The following is a 20,626-nucleotide window of genomic DNA, read 5'->3' as shown; positions in this document are numbered from 1 at the left end:
TGGGGTCAACCTGTTTCCTAAATCTTGCTTAAATACTCCAAACTTTCCTTTTTTATTCATGTTCCTCACTAAACACAGATTTTCTCCTCCCTTGATACTTTTGCATATTTAATCCACGCTGCAAATTTCTTTTAAACTTGTGTTTCCTCCATAATCCTAGCATCTGACTACCCTTGTCACTTTCTGATGCTTTTATAAATACATTTTATTTGACAAATAAAAGTATAAGATATTTATGTGTATGTGATGTTTTGATACACATATACTTTGTGAAAGGACTCTTTTCATCAAGTAAATACATCCATCACCTCACATATTTACCTTCTTGTTATTCTTATTTTCTCAACTACATTCTATTCTCACTGATGATAGAAATCATAAAAATTTCCATCTCCCTTATTACATGATAAAAAGAGGTAAATGATACAGAGCCTATGAAGTAATGTCTTCCTATTTAAGCAGTATAGGACTTAGATGGAATAAAATAATGTAAATAATATAATATTTCTCTATCTGCAGTATTTTTTTAATTATTATTATTCCAATATTTTCCTCTTATACAGATTTCTGAGAAAGGCAGTTCATGAATTTCTGTTTTTAACCCTTTTGGGGTAGACTTGTCACAAAGTTGGGGTTGGAGGATTTGATGCTGTGTTTGACTTGTAACAACACTGTTTTTCCTAAACTGCCACATATATTTTTACATCGGATTAGTGTGTATGGGGGACATCTTATGGAGATTTGAGTGCTGAAACTCTCAGTTTCTTACTGTGACTTCCTGGCTCGAGACCCAGCAGTCTGAAGTTCTGTAGTTTTGTTTTTACAACTCATGATCTAGTGAAACAGAAAAACAACTTTGAAATTTTATACAGGAATATATGAGGATAAATTATGATTTCGCCAGACCACATGATGTGCCATTGTATCACGGGTCAAAGATATTTGATTACTATGATTGATGTCCCACTAAACTTCCATAGATTTGGCAGGGATAATTGGTTCTCACACACAAAAAAAGACATCAAAAAAATATAAAAAATGTAGAGGGATTGATGAGCAGATTAACAATGAATGGACATTATTAGTGATGCCTTCTTTTACATACAAGAAAGAACCTACTATTTTCCCATATCCTTTAATTTTGATCAAAATTCCTTTTTTAAATATACCCTGGCCCTCCCCTGCATTAACCCTCTCTCCTCCAGGCTTCTGAGTCAGCTGGTTTCCAGATGAGTTTAGTCAATGAAGGCATAGGCAGGGAACAGAAGAGGAAAAAGGAAGAAGTCAGATAAATACTCTCCTTCCCTCCTTGCTTCTCCCAAAGCTACTCTACTACCTCTGAGACTCTAGCTCCAATGAGCAAGGACCACTGCTCTTCTCACTTCTGTTGGGTGACATTGGTACACCTTGGCTCTAGAAAACCCCTGCCTCCTTTGTTAGGTGTAAAGATGACACTGACTTCTTGTTACTGCTAATTTCAAGGTTGGTTCCCTATCCAGTTGGGCTAATAGCTCTTTCATCAAGGATAATCATTTCAATAAATTTCCTGTTTCCTCATTAGAGTGTGATTGACATTATGTATACTCTATTCCATCAAAATCTTACCCATTCTTCAAAATTCAACTTAAATACTTTTCTTGTAAAAAAATTTCTCTTTCCTTAATACAAGTTCATCTATTTATACTCAACATAATTTTATATAGATGTTAGTTATATATAAGCTTGTCTACTTTAAATGGCTCCTTTTGGAAAGCTACATTTAATTTTTCCTTGTATCTCAAAATCCATAACAATGATGCTGAAGATGCAATGTTTCCCACAGTGCATTCTCATATGTAATATAGAGTTTACAAATATTTATCGCAGCAAAGTAAAATAAATATCTAGTATGTGTTTATGCTGTAGACCAGAAAAAACAGGAAATGGTGGTAAATTTGGGATTTCTTGACTACAGAGATAATCATGAATTATATTATATCAAATTGTTCATTAATATATTAATATGATTTGAATTATAATTTTACCTGGGATACTGCTTGTTTATGGCTGTTTTCTCTGCCTAATTATCACAAGTACCTCATTTAATTATTGAAAGTATCTCATTTTGGATAATAAAATTATATATTATCTTAGTTAAAACTCAGAATGCTAAATCCAAGAAAAATACAATTCATATACCATAAAATATTAAAAAATCATAAGACAAGTTCAGGAATAGACATTGAGAAAATAAGTGAATAATGATGTCTATTTTTAATGGTTTTAATAGCCTAGAGGCTATTAAAATTTTTTTCTTAAGATTCTAAATGTCCATAAACTGATGAATGGATAAAGAAATTGTGGTTTATATACACAATGGAATACTACTTGGCAATAAGAAAGAATGGAATATGGCCTTTTGTAGCAACATGGATGGAACTAGAGAGTGTTATGCTAAGTGAAATTAAGTCATACAGAGAAAGACAGATACCATATATTTTCACTCTTGTGTGGGTCCTGAGCAACTTAAGACCATGGGGGAGGGGAAGGAAAAAAAAATTAGAGAGGGAGGGAGCCAAACCATAAGAGACTCTTAAAAACTGAGAATAAACTGAGGGTTGATGGGGGTGAGAGGGAGGGGAAAGTGGGTGATGGTCATTGAGGAGGGCACCTGTTGGGTGAGCACTGGGTGTTGTATGGAAACCAATTTGACAATAAATTTCATATTAAAAAATTTTTCTGAGTAAACTGAACTGAGAGAGGTAAATTACCATGAAAATCATTCTTATAAAGAATATCTTCCATCTACAGTAAACTGGATTTGTGCACTTGACTAACCAGTGTATGCTAGTTGGCCTGGGCCAAGATAATAATTTTGGGAAAAAAATAAGTAATAGGAAACGGGCAGCCAGTACATAGACAATGAATATATTCATTTACCACATGAGGCAGTATTTATGAGTGTCCCATGAATGTTCAGGCAGATATAAGGCAAATAATGGAAAGTGCAGGTACCAGCTGCTATAAATATAATTATTGTATTCAGGTAGTTTCCATAAAACTTAATATTCTAATAAACTCAACTGTACTACTGGCATGTCCTTTTACTTTTTTCATTTTTTATACTGGAAAGCAAATCGAGGCTCATAGTTATTTCTTGAGAATTATTCTTTAATTATTATTGTTGGGAATAAGCCTTATTTCTATCATGCAACGAAGACTGAGTGCCTGCAAAAAAATGTTGGTATAATGCCAGATAACATATACCATATTTGGCATATAATGCCAAGATTAAATCTTGGCTGTATTAAAAATTCAGTAAGGAATTAAAATCAATGAAAAATATTGGCAAAAAGAATGTAGCAAAAATATTTCTTAGGCTTCTACATACAATAAGGATAAACATCAACAACAGCAGCAACAGTAAACATCTGCCATGGCAATCCCAGGCTGTATGATGGCGCCAAAAAAGCAGGAGCCTATTTTAAGATACAATCTGACGGAAATACGATGTCCTCTGCCCAGAGTCAAACATAATTTATCTAGATTTAGACAATGACAAGAATATGGTTGTTTAAGAAAGGAAAACTAAGGAGAGAAGATAATGAATTTTCATACTGGTTACTAAGAAAATTAATTTCACCTGACCCTGCCTTCATATCTCCCCCTATTCCATTCTAACACTGGTCTCACAACTTCTAACTTTACCAGCAAATTTCAGAATAACTGCAGGGCAAAACCTCTGATTTGATTTACTCATGGCTATTCAAAGACAAACTCAGGAAGTTGGATCTCAAATCTCCTCCCCATTACCTGCGGATGATGAGGTTTATTCACAACTCCAAAAACAGAATACCATGAAATTAGATCCTGTACTCTGGAAACTCTGAAATTTTTATTGCCAGGTTAAAATTGGAAAGAGTTAGCTCTTGAGTACCAGATAAAAAGTGAATCTCCATGGATCTTAACTCAATTTGTATAGTCAATTTCTCCACTCTGACTGTCCCAGCCCTGTAAGTCCATTCAACTTCATAAAGTTGGCTCTAGCCATGCCATTCCACAGAGACTGTACTCTCTTAAGAAATCTAATAGCATTTACCATATATATGGCATTTGGAATATACTCTTAATCTTGCCTCTATCATTCTGTACTCACTATTGTTTCATATATAACAAATTAATTTCAAGTAAGGTAGTATTCAGCGTTTACATATTTGAGACTTATTTTTACCAATTAAACAGGTAGACTGATTTTTGATCCCATTTTTGAAATATAAATAGAAGTCTATTTTCTATAACAAAGCTAATAATTGACTTCATTTCTTAACTTAAATCTCTTAAAATAGTATTAATTTTCACTTTTTTGTCCATATGACTTATGAAGTAAAATACTTGAATTCAGACCTATTTTAATGTAATATAAGCATGGTAAATTATCACAGCCACTGACACATCAAATTTGTATTCATAAATAATTAAAGACATATTTATGTTTTAATGATATCTGTTGAGTATTTAAATACCAGTTCTCATAACTTCTCCAATATATCTAACATCATGATAACTTGTTAAGTTTTATTGATGTAAATGGATCTCAAGTGATAAGTTCATTCAAAAGTATATATGGGGGTGCCTGGGTGGCTCAGTCGGTTAAGAGTCCGCCTTCAGGGGCGCCTGGGTGGCGCAGTCGGTTAAGCGTCCGACTTCAGCCAGGTCACGATCTCGCGGTCCGTGAGTTCGAGCCCCGCGTCAGGCTCTGGGCTGACAGCTCGGAGCCTGGAGCCTCTTTCCGATTCTGTGTCTCCTTCTCTCTCTGCCCCTCCCCCGTTCATGCTCTGTCTCTCTCTGTCCCAAAAATAAATAAAAAAACGTTGAAAAAAAAAAAAATTAAAAAAAAAAAAAAAAAAAAAAAAAAAGAGTCCGCCTTCAGCTCAGGTCATGATCTCATAGTCTGTGAGTTCGCTTTCTGCTGACGGCTCAGAGCCTGGAGCCTGCTTCGGATTCTGTGTCTCCCTCTTTCTCTGCCCCTCCCCTGTTCATGCTCTGAGTCTTAATAATAAATAAACGTTAAAAAAAAGTATAGATGGACAGCTGTAGAGAACTATTAGCAAAAAACATGAATGGAGTCACAATTTCTTCAACTAATGCAGAAATTTATGAATTCTGAATAATTATTCTTCTTGAAGTAGGGCAAGAAGCAAAAAAAAAAAAAAATCCTTTAGCAATTATAGTAGCCTTAGTTAGCAACTAACCTGGTGAATACAGTTTATTCCAGATGTCCATGCATGCCTGATTTATAGTGGTATTCTAGCAAAAAGGATTCATAGCTCTTTTGGTTTAAATCTATTTTCTTAATAAGTTTTTGTTTTAATTGTGGGGGAAAAAATGTTTCCTTAGTTAGAAGAAATTATAAAATATAATTTGTTTTTATTCACTTTATTACTTTGCAGAAGTTATTAAATCTGTAAAAAGTTTTTCCTATAGAGAAAGGATTTTGTTGTTGCTGGGGTTGCAATGTCAAGGTTAAATTATTTATAAACATGTTTGTCATAATAGTGAAGCATATTTCAATGTGATTATGACTGTGTATATGTATACTTTGCTTATTTTAGGCTAACTGCAACTTTCAAATAGATAATAAAAATGCAATTAGATTTTTCTTCAGCACTTCCTCTGGAAAGAATGGCACATATTGAAATATGACAACTAAACAAATCTGAGATCTTGTTCAATGGACAGAGCTCTCAAGGCAGCCCTTTGTAATTTAGCATGATCCTTGTAGGAATTGTATTACAAAATGCTCATAGTGTTATTTGAACAAATTTTGTTCTTCAAAGTTGTTCAAATTGATTTTTAATATCTCCCATCAAGTTGGGGATAACTTAAAAAGAGAAGGCAACCAACCAAACAAGGCTCCAGCTCCCCTAGTATGATCCACCCAGGAAAGAACAGAAACTGTATTGCACACAAGTCCTGCCATATGATTATATGTATGATATAGTTGCAGGCTCCTGGATTACAGTCTATCCTGGAACACTTTTGCACAAGGACTGTGTTATCAAAGTGTTGATGAAATTGAAGCAACCTGCCCAGATATCTTTACTAACATCCAAACTTCATGATAATGGCCAGAGGGGATTCTTGTATTAATATAGATTATAGTCTTTGAGAATGATGGACTGTATTTTATAGAATAATAAGTGTTTTTAAACTGATGTTTGGATGTGCTCTATGTTTATGGGAAATAATATTAGATATATATTAGTAAATTTGTGCAGATATCAGCAAAGATGGAAAAGTTTATTTCTGAAGTCAATAATTTAAAATCTCAAATGAATCATGTTACTGCAGTTAATTATACATGTATCAGTATGGTATTGTGAAAAGCCCATGGATCTTGTCGATAATCAGACTTTCGTTCTACTTTTTTTTTTTTAATTTTTTTTAATGGTTATTTATTTTTGAGACAGAGAGAGACAGAGCATGAACGGGGGAGGGTCAGAGAGAGGGAGACACAGAATCTGAAACAGGCTCCAGGCTCTGAGCGGTCAGCACTGAGCCCGAAGCGGGGCTCGAACTCACGGACCACGAGATCATGACCTGAGCCGAAGTCGGATGCTTAACCGACTGAGCCACCCAGGCGCCCCTCGTTCTACTTCTTAATCTGCCACTTTTAAAATGACTGCCCCAGTTCAAACGGTCTTCCTCAATTGCTGAATTTCCCTATGGTGAAAGTGCAATAATGTTACCTTCTTTAAACATCTTTAAGATTAAAGTATAGGGGTGCCTGAGTGTCTTAGTCGGTGAAGCGTCCAACTTGAGCTCAGGTACTGATCTCACAGTTCATGGGTTCGAACCCTGTGTTGGGCTCTGTGCGGACAGCTCAGAGCCTGGAGTCTGCTTCGGATTCTGTGTTTCCCCCCTGCTCTCTGTCCACCACCCCCCCCACCCCACCCCACCGCCGGCTCCTTCTCTGTCCCTCTTTCTCTCTCTCAAAAATAAACATTAAAAAAAAAGAAGAAGAAGAAGAAGAAATGGTTAAATATTAAAGTATATGATGTATCTAAAATACCAGGCCCAAATTAGACTCTTAGCAAATAACAGTGTCTACTCTCTTTATTTCTGAATATATGTGTATATTTAAAAATTGAGTTATTAATTACTTTCTAGATTCTGGTAAGGGTTAAATTTTCCAATTAGTTTGTTTCAAAAGAAAGCGGTAGAAGTTATTTGTACTAGATACAGAAAAAATCTCCCAAAGCATCTGAAAGTTGCTGAATACTAGTTGTTGGTATTTGGTAGCTGAGGAGAAGATGGTCTAGACACACAGAGGCATGTGAGTGAGCACTGTGTGTACAGGACTAGTATCTCCATTTAATGCAGGCATTGATTTCTCAAGTTAATTATAAGAAATCCAAGAGAATCAATGTATTAAGAATTTTATGGAAATTTTATTTTTATATGATACTTCTGTCCCTGGATTAAGTCATTCAACTTATGAAAAAGATGGGGCATCAGATTGTCTTTATTTACACATAGGTATCATTATTATTATTATTATTATTATTATTATTTTAATGTTTGTTCATTTTTGAGAGAAAGAGAAACAGAGTATGAGTGGGGGAGGGGCAGAGAGAGGGAGACACAGAATCTGAAGCAGGCTCCAGGCTCTGAGCTGTCAGCACAGAACCTGTTATGGGGCTCAAACCCACAGATGGTGAGATCATGACCTGAGACAAAGTCAGACACTTAACCAACTCAGCCACCCAGGCACCCCTAGGTATCAATATTATTAAGAAAAAAAAAGTAAATATATTTTGACAATCTGGTAATTTTCCATTAATATGTAAAACAATCGATACTCACAGAAAAACTAAAACTGAGCCAGTTAGGGTTTTTTTTTTCCCCAACCTTCACTTTGGTTTCTTTTTTGTAGCCCTTTCTTATCCTGAGTGCATAAATGGTGTACGTGAAAGCATGCAAATGTCGTCCTTCGAGACCAGTAATTCACTGTAGTATATAATTGCAGTGTCCATCTGGCACAGTCACACAAAAGCACATGTAGCAGTTTAGTTATAAAAAATATTCAGGTGACAGGATGCCAGATGTTTTGCATGGTTGTCATCTCTGAATTTCCTCTTATTTTATAACCTAACAGAACCTCAGAATAATGACCTTCATGTTCATGCATTTTCTACATTTTCTTTTGACCTCCACAAAATCAGAAAAACAAGCACTGTAAAGAAATAGGGTATAAAGTACATACCTCCAGGCACATATTCCTACATAGTGGAAAAATAATATAGCTGATATAGCACAGCCTACTTTAATATTACATATTTCTGTATGAACTGTGATCTTTCTTAGATGGGAATGTAAAAAGGCACTAAATGTAATAAATACTCTCTTATGTATCAGTCTGCCCTTGTGCATTCATGTGACTCTGGATAATTCTAGCAGCAGTGTGTAGAGTAAGTCTTGAATATTAATCCTACTTCCATTTTCCAAAGTCCCCTTCTTTTTCTTTTCCAATTTGTATCTATGATCAATAAGGAGGAATTCTGGATAACCATTGCCAACTCTAAAAGCCAGATCTACTCAATTCTCCTTAGTCTGAATCATTATGTCTCCCTTGCATAAAGGGGGTCACCTGTAAAATACCATCTGCATTGGTTTGGCAGGAACATAATTAACTGTTTCAAGGAAAAGGGAAAACTTACCAATAATAGTCCTAATTTATGGTCCTATATGTTTTGATCATCAGGAACATATCTAGGATATGCTTAACTGTAGAAGTTTCCATAGCTTAAAGTGATGAAACATCTTTGAATAAATTGTGTTATATTGAGACTGTTGCTTCCAAAGTTCATTCTTCATTTCTGACACAAAATTCCACATGAAATACTTTTGGGTTATATAAAATTTCTGAACGCTTTTAGGGCTTTCATTTTCTATACTTAAAATGGTGACTTTGGAATTCACTGAAATGTTGAATTTAAAAATGGTCCAGCAGTCAAAGAAAATGATGCTGATAAATTTACTCTTTCTCAAGAGTCTATCTCCCTGATTATCAGACACTGATCCAAAGAAGGAACAGCAACCCTACCAGTCAGGGGCAAGGGGGCAGGGGAGGCTTCTATTCCAACAGTCAAGGGCCAGCTGTGGGCAGTGATCTTGCTTTTACAGGGAATATTATAAATGAAGAGTTAGGCCTTTCCTTTCTCTAGTGTTCATTATTCAAATTCCTAGGATATAGAACCACTATCCTCCTAGTAAATGGTTGTTCCTCTTACATTTCTCATAAGTTAGCAAATAGAACAGAATAGCTTGAAGGACTTGGAGAGATCAATATGTCTAAATATTGTACTTCTCAATTTGACTGCTTACAATTGCCATAAAAATTTGAGGAAAAAAATATCTCCTGGTATCAAATACTAAGCTCTATTAAGTATGTTTTTAATCAACAATATTTTATAAAGAAAAATGCATTTATTTGCATATAAATAATGTACCCAAATACTCATTAGTAGTTTTATAAAAATATTATAATAGCTCCCTGTGCTGTAAAACTGTACTTTATACTTTCATTATAATGTAGGAGTTAATGTATAAAAAAACCTCAAGCTGGGGAAAATGAGCACACTTACAGAGAAATTTCAATGTGGGCCAAATGGGTACCCACTGTGGATTAAAATCATTTATATACCTGTGGAAAATATGAGGCTAACATACATTTGATCATTGTGAAGCTGGAGATTAACAATTTTTATTCCAATCAATGAAAATTGACCTTGCAAGAGAGGGTGACTAATCATAAGTACATTTATAGTCTACTTTTAAAATTCATCTTGAGAACAAAACTAATTTATTCAATTAAAATGGAAAAGGCAGGTTCCAGAAATTTGTGACATGGGATAAAAATTAAAACCAAGGGAAGCTAAGACTTCAAGCTTGATACTGGGTTCTGTAAAGGGTCAATCTTTACAAGTTAAAAATAGAAAATTGCTACAAGACAACAGTATTAATCTATTTGGAGCTAAAACATAGAGTTCAAAGACTAAAAATGTCATTTTAGAACACTATAAATTTTACAAAATAAAAATTTTCCAAGTCACACAGTTATTAGTAACATATTTGAAAGTACAGCTTAAAATCCAACCAATTCAAATTCTAGTATAGTCTGTACCACAGGATATACCATACCAAGTACAGAAAAAGAAATAAAACTCAAAATGATCTATCCCAAGCCTGTTACACGCAAGGGATCCTAAGTGGTGATTAGTTTAACCAAGGCAGAGAAGGCTGAAATCAGGCAGCATAGAAAAGACAAATAAGAACTTGATATGATAGGTATTAGAGCAACTCTTCAGGGGCACCTGGGTACTCAGCTGGTTAAGCATCAGACTATTGACTTCAGCTCAGGTCATGATCTCAGGGTTCCATGAGATCTATGCTGTCAGTGCAGAGCCTGCTTGGGATTCTCTCTTTCCCTCTCTCTCTGCTCCTTCCCAGATCACATGCCCTCTCTCTCAAAATAAATACATAAATAACCGTTTAAAATAAGTTAGGGTTGCCCAGGTGGCTCAGTCGGTTAGGCATTAGACTTTAGATCAGGTAATGATCTCGCGGTTCGTGGGTTCGAGCTGACAGCTCAGAGCCTGAAGTCTGCCTGAGATTCTGTGTCTCCCTCTCTTTCTGCCACTCACTCACTCATACTCTGTCTCTCTCTCTCTCTCTCTCTCACTCTCTCAAAAAATAAACATAAAATTTTTTTTAAGTTAAAGTAACTTTTCAAATACATCACTTATTATTGCTCACAAAATAAAATATATTGTTTTATGATTTCATGTTCTTTTAATCATGACAGCTATAAGGACAATTCCATCCCCTTTTCTCCAAATAATCTAAATTAAAGGTCCCAGTACCAATGGTATCAACACAAACACCAAAAAATTATTCTCTCACTTTCTACAACATTTTTTGTACTGTATGGAATGATGTTTTTGGTCTGCTTCATGGTAAATTCATAGTTGAAATTCCTTTTATTTTAAAACAGTTTTCTATCTCATGGCTCTGTAGAAAGAATACATTTTCTTATATCAATACAGGTAATACAGTGGCAAATTGTGTGTGTGTGTGTGTGTGTGTGTGGGAGTTGATGTCTTAAAATTGTTTAGCTGGTATACACTAGGATGTATTTCTTCTGGTTATCTTCCATATTCTATTTCTGGGGGGGGCATGTACTTTTAAATATTGATATGGTAAAAATATAACTGAGATTTTATCTTGTTATTATCTCGTTACATGTTAAATGTGGTGGAGAAAAATGTTATTTAGGAAGATAATTGCACTGAATATTAACATCCTGGGATTCTTCTCTTCCCTTCTTTTCCCTTTCCATTTCTTTTCTTCCTTCCTTTTGAGAGATATCATGAGCACAGGAGGGGAGAGAAAGAGTGCAAGAGAGAATCTTAAGCAGGCTCCACACTCAGTGTGGAGCCCACTGCCAAGCTTGATCTCAAGAACTAGGAGATCATGTCCCAAGTAGAAATCAAGAGTCAGATGCTTAACTGACTGAACCACTCAGGTGCCCCAACATATTGGGATTCTTAACTTGCTTCATTACCAGGTGAAAAAAAACACTAACAAAGTAATTTTTACTAGAGAAATCAAACAATGATACAAGAATCAAAATTCGTGGCTCCAAACAAAACAAAAAACATTTTTATGTAGAAAAAAAATTGAGAAATTTAAATCATATTGGCTATTTTAATTTGTTCAGAGATTCCCTAAAACATACATTCCAAAATAAATTTTTACACATTTAAAGCCAGATATAATCCTAAAAACACAACTAAAATTATACTAAACCATAAAGAAAGAACTGCCATAATGAAATTGTGAGATATGCCTGGAAAAAACTCTCTTAATTCTTCATCTTTTAAGTAGAGTATGGGCATTGGGGAAATAGTTATGTATTCTTTTAATCTGTCACCTAAACCATTGATTCAAAGGCATAGTATGGCAAGTAAGGACACCTTAAGGATTTGTAAACTTCTTTGTGAAGTTTCAGGTTCCATGAAGCTTTTTAGCTCATATAAAAGCATGATAGTCCTGATTATAATTGTGCATTGTTTTAAACAAAATATTATCTTTAAGCTTTACCAAAGCATGGCAGTTAGATTTTTAGAACTAGTACCCTAATAAAAAGACTTTTCAGAATGAAATTAACATTACGTAAATCTAGTATTTCTTGAAGAAATCTTATGCTTTCATTCAACTTTCTTATCCTAATGAATTGAAAGTGAAGCAAGGGAGAAAGGAAGAAAAGAAGGAAAGATGAGGTAGGATGGGTGTTTTTAATAGCTATTTTGAAGAAAATATTGAAATCAACAACAGCTTACAGTTTAAGGAGATAACATCGAAAGGATACATTCAAAGGTAAAAAAAGATACAAATAAGGGAACACCTGGAAGCCAAATTTTCTGGTGTATTGAAACGTCCATTCATCTATTGACATACATTCTCAACAAGAAGAGTTTGAATTTTAAAAAATCTATTGTCATTACAAAATTATTGAAAATGTAAAAAAACTGAAAGACTAAAAATTAGGCAGATTGAATGGGCAAAGGGCAAATAAAAAGGTTTAACCATCATCAGAATACAGAAGGTAACTGTCAACAGAGATTCTATGTGTCACATTTAAATGTATTTTTGTCTTGGGGCGCCTGGATGGTTCAACTGGTTAAGCATCTGACTTCGGCTCAGGTCATGATCTCACAGTTTGTGAGTTCGAGCCCCACATCAGGCTCTGTGCTGACAGAGCCTGGAGGCTGCTTCAGATTCTGTGTCTCCCCCTCTCTCTGTCCCTCCACCCCCCATGCTCATGCTCTGTCTCTCTCTGTCTCTCAATAATAAATAAACGTAAAAAAATAATAAATCTATTTTTGTCTCACAGGAGATACTGTTGCATTTTCCTTCACCACAAGAAGCCTAGTTCTAATATTTACTTTATCATTTTTGTTTGATAAATTATTCATATAAATGCTGGAATCTGTTGATTGTCTTTTTCATTGTAGTCAGGTTAAATTTTCCATCTTCTTTGTTAAGTAACTTTGAATTGCAATTTTGAATAACATGGTACATAGTCTCTACTTTTAATTTATTTTTATTATATTTACTTAATACATAATTTATGTATAATTTATATTTATTTTTATTATAAATCTCTGAAAACAACTAATTTATTTATTGTTGTTATTGTTGATATTTTACAAGCAGTCAACATGGTTAGTATTAGATCATAATGTATACATCTTTTATGTATGCTGGTTTGAATCTCAGTTCAATTTTCAGAGCCTTACTATATAACACTTTGAGTTTCTTGTGGATGTTATTTTCATGAATTAATCTGAGATGTGGCTTATGGCGTAAATTAAGCCTATATCTCAAAATTTCTTCTATGCAGCTCTATGGCTTCCTACCACATGCACAGCTCAGGGGTGTACCCTGGTCTTATGAGGATTTGTACACATAATTATAAGATCCCTTTCTTCAGCATTCTCTTCTCTCTGTACTTCCCACACTCTTTTGTCTGCAGAGTTCAGTTTTCAAAGTTCTCTTGGCTGACCATAAAGATGAGATTTCTATTATAGAGTTAGTCATCTACATCACTGTTTTTCTGTGCAGCTCTTAGACTGAGGACTGTTTCGCATGCAAAGCCACAAGACAAAGCACAAAAAACACATACAACAATAATGAAGCTCACACCTTTGTGGGAATCTTCCTTAAGTTTTGACTTCCTTTTCCATTCTATTTGCTTATGTTTTCAAAGGCCTTTTATTTGTTCAAAGTTAAGTGGTTACTTTCTGGGATTAGTTGTAATCAGTGGGAGAGATAGGCAGTAGTGATTTTACTTCACCATAATGAAGCTACCACAGTTATTAATTTTTATATAGTCAAATATATCTGTTATTAATGCCTTTTGGCTTCCTGTTGATTAAAAAGTCCTCAAAACACCCATAATCCAGCTTCCTATTTTCTAAAAAATGTATGTTAAATTAGCTACTAGATTGGATGAACATATGTGAAATTTCATCCAGTTCAAAAAAATACTTACGCATTGTATATACGTTGCTTTTCAGTTATGGGTTGTCTAGAAATGCATTTATATGAATAACTGGATATATAACCATTTTAAATTATTTTAATGATATGAAAAACTATCGTTTTCCAGAAATACACTTCAATGTTTTTATCATAAAGTATGTGTGCATATGAAATGAATATTTCAGAATATTTTAAATGTAAATTACTTGTCACAAAGTTTTCTTTATTTTGTGTCATGTTTATAATTGCAGATGTTGTAACAAGCCCCTATTTTTTTGTATGAATGTTACATAATTCAATTAGAATCATAATACTAGGAAAGAGTTAATAATCATCCTAAAATATTTTTGACATCTTTAGGTGTCATAATTCTAAGTCCACATGGTAATTACATAATTATAAGCTGTCAGTATATGACTGCTGATACTTGTAATATTTTGTAATTACATAATTTGGCATGATTACAATTATAAAGAGAGTACATGGCAATTGACTTAAATTACTTTTTTAGTTTTTCAGAAACACAAAACTCTCTTCTAAGTTAAGACAAGAAACAAAATGTGCAATTCCATCTCCACAGATATTAGAAGAAAATTCATATCGATGATACATTATTGCTCAAAATGAGGAAAATCAGATTTTTGCCTTGGTATGATATTTGTCAGTTAACATTATGTTATGATTACCTGAGCCTAAGTGTAGTGAAATATGTAGACTATGATTATTCAACCTTTTGTTTTATGGAGGCAACATTGTTAACCGCTTAGGCTCTTTTTCACTAATTTGATATTACTTAGCATCTTAGAAATACAAGTGATCCAAAAAAGAAAAAAAAAAAAGATAAAGGTAACATTACCAGTAATATGCTACCATCATACCAACATATACCATTCAATGCATGTTTTCTATTTCTCCCCTGAAATATAAAGTCTAACAATAAAAGAAATGAGCTTTTCTTTAAATCCTACTCAACCTTGGCCTTATATGTTTGATAAAACAGTTGGTATGCTTCTTAAACAATAAAAATTCATTTGAAAAAGTATGTTGTATGCAAAGGTGACTGCATGATTCTGGCATGCGTATTTATACAGAACAAGCATAAGAAAGATTATTGGCTTCTCTAAATATTATTCACTTGTCTTTAAACAAACAAAAAACTACAGCATATAAATTTCATAGAAATGTTTAGTGTTTAAGTCAAATCACAATTTATCATGATTATTGGACTTTTTTTTATGATTTATTGCAGCCAGTAGGACTAAACCTTTCCCCAAACCTCTCCCGATCATCACCTCTGTGGATTCCTTATAAAAAGACATAAAACTGACATTTGTTGAGATCTTACCAGTATCAGACACTGCATTGAGTACTCTGCATGTCTTACCTCAATGACCATAACTTCTTATCATCCCCCTGCCATTCTCTGACACATCACCTGAAGTACTGGTCAAGATTCTACATGCATTTTTCATCTCCCTCTATACATATAGATATTTTGCATGAGATATCTACTAAATCTTTTTAATTAATATCACTATTTACTTTATTTATTTTTTGTTGCTTAAGTTTAATTTTATAAATGTTATTCACTTTCCCAGAATATATCTGCTATGATTTGAATGTTTGTATCTTCCCCATAATTCATATTGAAATCCTAAGTACAAAGATGAAGGTAGGTGATTAGGTCATGAGGGTGGAGCCCTTATGGACAGGATTAGTGCTGTCACAAAAGAGACTGCTCAAAGCTCCCTTGCTCCTTTTGCTATGTGAGGATACAATGAAAAGTCTGCAACCTGGAGAGGGCCATTGCCCAGTCATGCAGGTACCCTTAGACCTCCAATTTCTAGAATGTGGGAAGTTCTCATTGATTATAAACTACAGAGTCTATGGTATTTCATTATAACAGCCCAAATGGACTAAGTTGATATACTTGTTTTGTTTAATTTTTAAAAAATAGTGTAATATCTACAAGATGACTACAATGAACGGAATTAGAATGTCTTTGTTTTTAATAAATAATAGATACACACAGCACAATTACCTAAACATAGCACTTTTTTTTCTATTTTAGAAATAGTTTTTTTTTTTAATGTCTATGAAAGTCAGTCACAAAGAAGTAGTTTTGTTTTGCTTTATTTTGTTCTGTTTGTATGTTATGATAGGTCTAAGCCTAGACTCACTTACTGATATGAGCAATGGACTTAATTGCAAGGTCTACAAGCAGGTTATCATTTTACAGAGAGACCAGAAAATTGGTCAGAGAAAGTAGTCATGTTCTTATAATCATTTAAAATTGTTCACCAATTTTTGAATACTCATTGTGACTGTGGAAAGCATCTTTTGAATACCCTACTTCTGAAGCAAATTATCAAATGTGGTTGATAGAAAATAATTATACTTAAGTTATGAGTTGAAAATCAAAATTTCGGCTCATGAACACATGAAAAAAAAAGGATGCTATGAGGTGACATATTAATTCTTAAGTTGAAAGGTAGCCAAGAATAAAATCTGATATAAGGGAGACAGGTGGGGGGGGGGGATGGCCTAGATGGGTGATGGCTATTAAAGAAGGCACTTGTGATGAGCATTGGATATTTTATGTAAGTGACAAATCACTGAATTATACACCTGAAACCAATATTGCAGTGTATGTTAACTAGAATTTAAATTTAAAAAATTTTAAATCTAATATGATATACTTTTCTTGGGGCATCTGGGTGTTTCAGTCCATTAAGCATCCAGGTCATGATTTCCTGGTTCATGATTTTCAGCCCTACATCAGGCTCTGTGCTGACAGCTCAGAGCCTGGAGCCTGCTTCAGATTCTGTGTCTTCCTCCCTCTTTGCCCCTCCCCTGCTTGTGTTCTGTGTCTCTCTCTCAAAAATAAACATTAAAAAAATAAAATAAATTTTCATTTTTTCAAATTTAATTTTTATAATGTTAAATGCACAGTCTTTTGACCTTCAAATAGTTTTACATTATGGCTAGTCTAGTTATTTCTAAAGTTTTCAGGGTTGATTTCAAATGTATCAATTAAGTTAATGAGGATTTACAATATTAACAAATGACGGAAAATGGAACTGTGGAAATCTTTTGTGTTTTCCCTCAAATTATTATTCAATTGAAAATACCAAAAAAATTACTTTAGTGAATTAATTGAAAAATAGTACCTTAAATTAGTATGCTAAGTTACTCCTCTGACCTGAGCACATTATATTTGAAATATTTTGGATATGAGATTTCAAATGTTCCAGGAACCCTAAAGAATTGTGGAGAATAGGAATGGTGAATAAAGAGTGAAGATATACTCATGTGGCTTGGATTTTCCAAAAAGATTTTTAATATTTAAAAATAAGATTAAGCTTTTGTTTTAGAAACACACAACGGATATACTTTTTACTATTCCTTTGCTAAGTACAATTAAAAACCCTGGACATTACATATAAAACGAACATAAGAAGGCAGAAATTTAAGTGAAAAAAAGCAGACCTCCTAAGAATATCAGGAACTGAGGAATAACAAGGTGATAAGTTCTGTGTGTGTGTGTGTGTGTGTGTGTGTGTGTGTGTGTGTGTGTGTCTGTTTCTTCATATATCCCAGACTTGGAGCTGAAGAAACGATCAACCTGAAAATACCTACAAGCATAGACAAAATAAGCATCAACAAAAGGACTCTCTCTCTAGCAAAAGGACCAGGAAAGGGAAATATTAGCAAGATAGAAAACTTGTAGAAAATAATTGCTTTAAAGGAAACAACCAACAAAACTAAAAGGCAACCAACGGAATGGGAAAAGATATTTGCAAATGACACATCGGACAAAGGGCTAGTATCCAAAATCTATAAAGAGCTCATCAAACTCCACACCCGAAAAACAAATAACCCAGTGAAGAAATGGGCAGAAAACATGAATAGACACTTCTCTAAAGAAGACATCCGGATGGCCAACAGACACATGAAAAGATGTTCAACGTCGCTCCTTATCAGGGAAATACAAATCAAAACCACACTCAGATACCACCTCACGCCAGTCAGAGTGGCCAAAATGAAGAAATCAGGAGACTATAGATGCTGGAGAGGATGTGGAGAAACAGGAACCCTCTTGCACTGTTGGTGGGAATGCAAATTGGTGCAGCCGCTCTGGAAAGCAGTGTGGAGGTTCCTCAGAAAATTAAAAATAGACCTACCCTATGACCCAGCAGTAGCACTGCTAGGAATTTATCCAAGGGATACAGGAGTACTGATGCATAGGGGCACCTGTACCCCAATGTTTATAGCGGCACTCTCAACAATAGCCAAATTATGGAAAGAGCCTAAATGTCCATCAACTGATGAATGGATAAAGAAATTGTGGTTTATATACACAATGGAATACTACGTGGCAATGAGAAAAAATGAAATATGGCCTTTTGTAGCAACATGGATGGAACTGGAGAGTGTGATGCTAAGTGAAATAAGCCATACAGAGAAAGACAGATACCATATGGTTTCACTCTTATGTGGATCCTGAGAAACATAACAGAAACCCATGGGGGAGGGGAAGGAAAAAAAAAAAAAAAAAAAAAAAGAGGTTAGAGTGGGAGAGAGCCAAAGCATAAGAGACTGTTAAAAACTGAGAACAAACTGAGGGTTGATGGGGGGTGGGAGGGAGGGCAGGGTGGGAGGGAGGGCAGGGTGGGTGATGGGTATTGAGGAGGGCACCTTTTGGGATGAGCACTGGGTGTTGTATGGAAACCAATTTGACAGTAAATTTCATATATTAAAAAAAAAAAATAAAATAAAATAAAATAAAAAAGTGCAAAAAAAAAAAAAAAAAAAAAAGAAAATAATTGCTTTAAATATGGTAAATACCACAGAAAAAATGTGACCCCCTACCCAACCACATCCGCAAAGGCTAAGTGGGAAGCCTAGACACCCACTTTTATGAGACTGTGATGAAATGCCTGACCACCTCACTGGGGTAGTGTTAGATGAGACCAAGTAGGAAGCCAGGACTTTCATCTCCACCAGCTGGCAACAAGGACCCATCTGTGGTATCTCTGGAGACCACAAAGGAAGCCTGATTTCCAGAGTATGGACTTTCATCATTTCCTACTGTATTCCCAGTGGTGAGAATAACTGCATTATAGTGTCTTGGGAGACTATATGTGGAATCAGAACTCCAATCTCTACCTAGCAGTTATCAGGAGCCCCATACCTAGGAATCATGTCGGCCAAGTGAAGAACCTAAAATCCTGTGTCTATCTCACAGTGATGATGTGGCATTCCACTTCCATTGGAATGATATCAGTAAAAGTCAGTTAGAACAGAAGGTTTAATTAAGATCCAGAGTCCCATAACATACTATACAAATGTCTCTGTTTCAATAAAAAATCACTGTTGTAGCAGGAGGTCTCAAAATCAATTCAAAGCATCAAACAATAGATGACAGAGATGTTAGAATTATCTGACAAATATTTTAAAAGTGTTATAGTAAAAATGTTTCAACAAACAATTATGAGCACATTAGAAACAACAAAAATTTGGCAATAAATCAAAAAGTCTCAGAAAGGAAATAGAAAATATAAAGTAGAATCAGATGGAAATTTTGGAACTGAAAATTATGAATGAAATAAAAGGTTTGTTGAACAGATTCAACAGCAGAATACAGGCAATAGAGGAAGAATAAGTAAACTGGTAGATTAAAAAAATTGAAATTACATAGTTAAATGACAAAGAAGAAATAGGCCAGAAACAAAATAAACAAGACCTATGAGGCTATAACAAATGATACAATATTTGCTTCACTGAAATCACAGAAGCAGGGAGAAATAGAAGGTTGAGTTGAAAAAGTACTCAAAGAAATGATGAGTGGAATTTCCCATATTTAGCAAGAGACAAAACCACATATTACCCTCCCAGGTAATACGTGGTGGGTAATATGTAATATTGTAAGGGTAATTTAAGAAGTGATTAAATCTCAAATCCATAATCCATATCAAGACATCACATACGTGACTATCTGGAAATTAAAAACAAATAACAGTACGGAAAGAAACCAGAGAAAAATGACACGTATAAAGGAGAAAAACAATTTGAATGTCAGCAACTTTTTTTGTAAGAATCAGTGGGGACCAGAAAGAAGGGTATGATATTATCCAAGTACATAATGAAAAGAAATGTCAATTCAGAACCTATAGCTTGTAAAAATATCCTTCTGGGATGAAGGGGAAAAACAGATATTTTCAGAAAGAGAAAATAAAGAGAATTTTTCACCAATTGAATTACCCCAAAACAGTGACTAAAGGAAATTCTCCCAAAGAGAAAATAAATAATAAAGGAAAGAATTTTAGAACATCTGAAGGAAGGAAGAAATAATGTGATAGGGAAACCATATTTAGGCAAGCCTTTTGAAGTTTATAAATTATATTTTATATTTTTATATTTTATACTCTAGCACTGTCAAAAATGGTTCTAAGTGTATGTAGGGGAGATATTTGACAATTGTATTTAAACTGGAGAAGATAAATGTATGCAAAAAGCATTTTTATACTGGGCTTAA

The sequence above is a fragment of the Panthera leo genome, chromosome B2, assembly GCF_018350215.1.
Source record: "Panthera leo isolate Ple1 chromosome B2, P.leo_Ple1_pat1.1, whole genome shotgun sequence".
NCBI lineage: Eukaryota > Metazoa > Chordata > Mammalia > Carnivora > Felidae > Panthera > Panthera leo.
Note: the sequence above shows the minus strand (reverse complement) of the source record.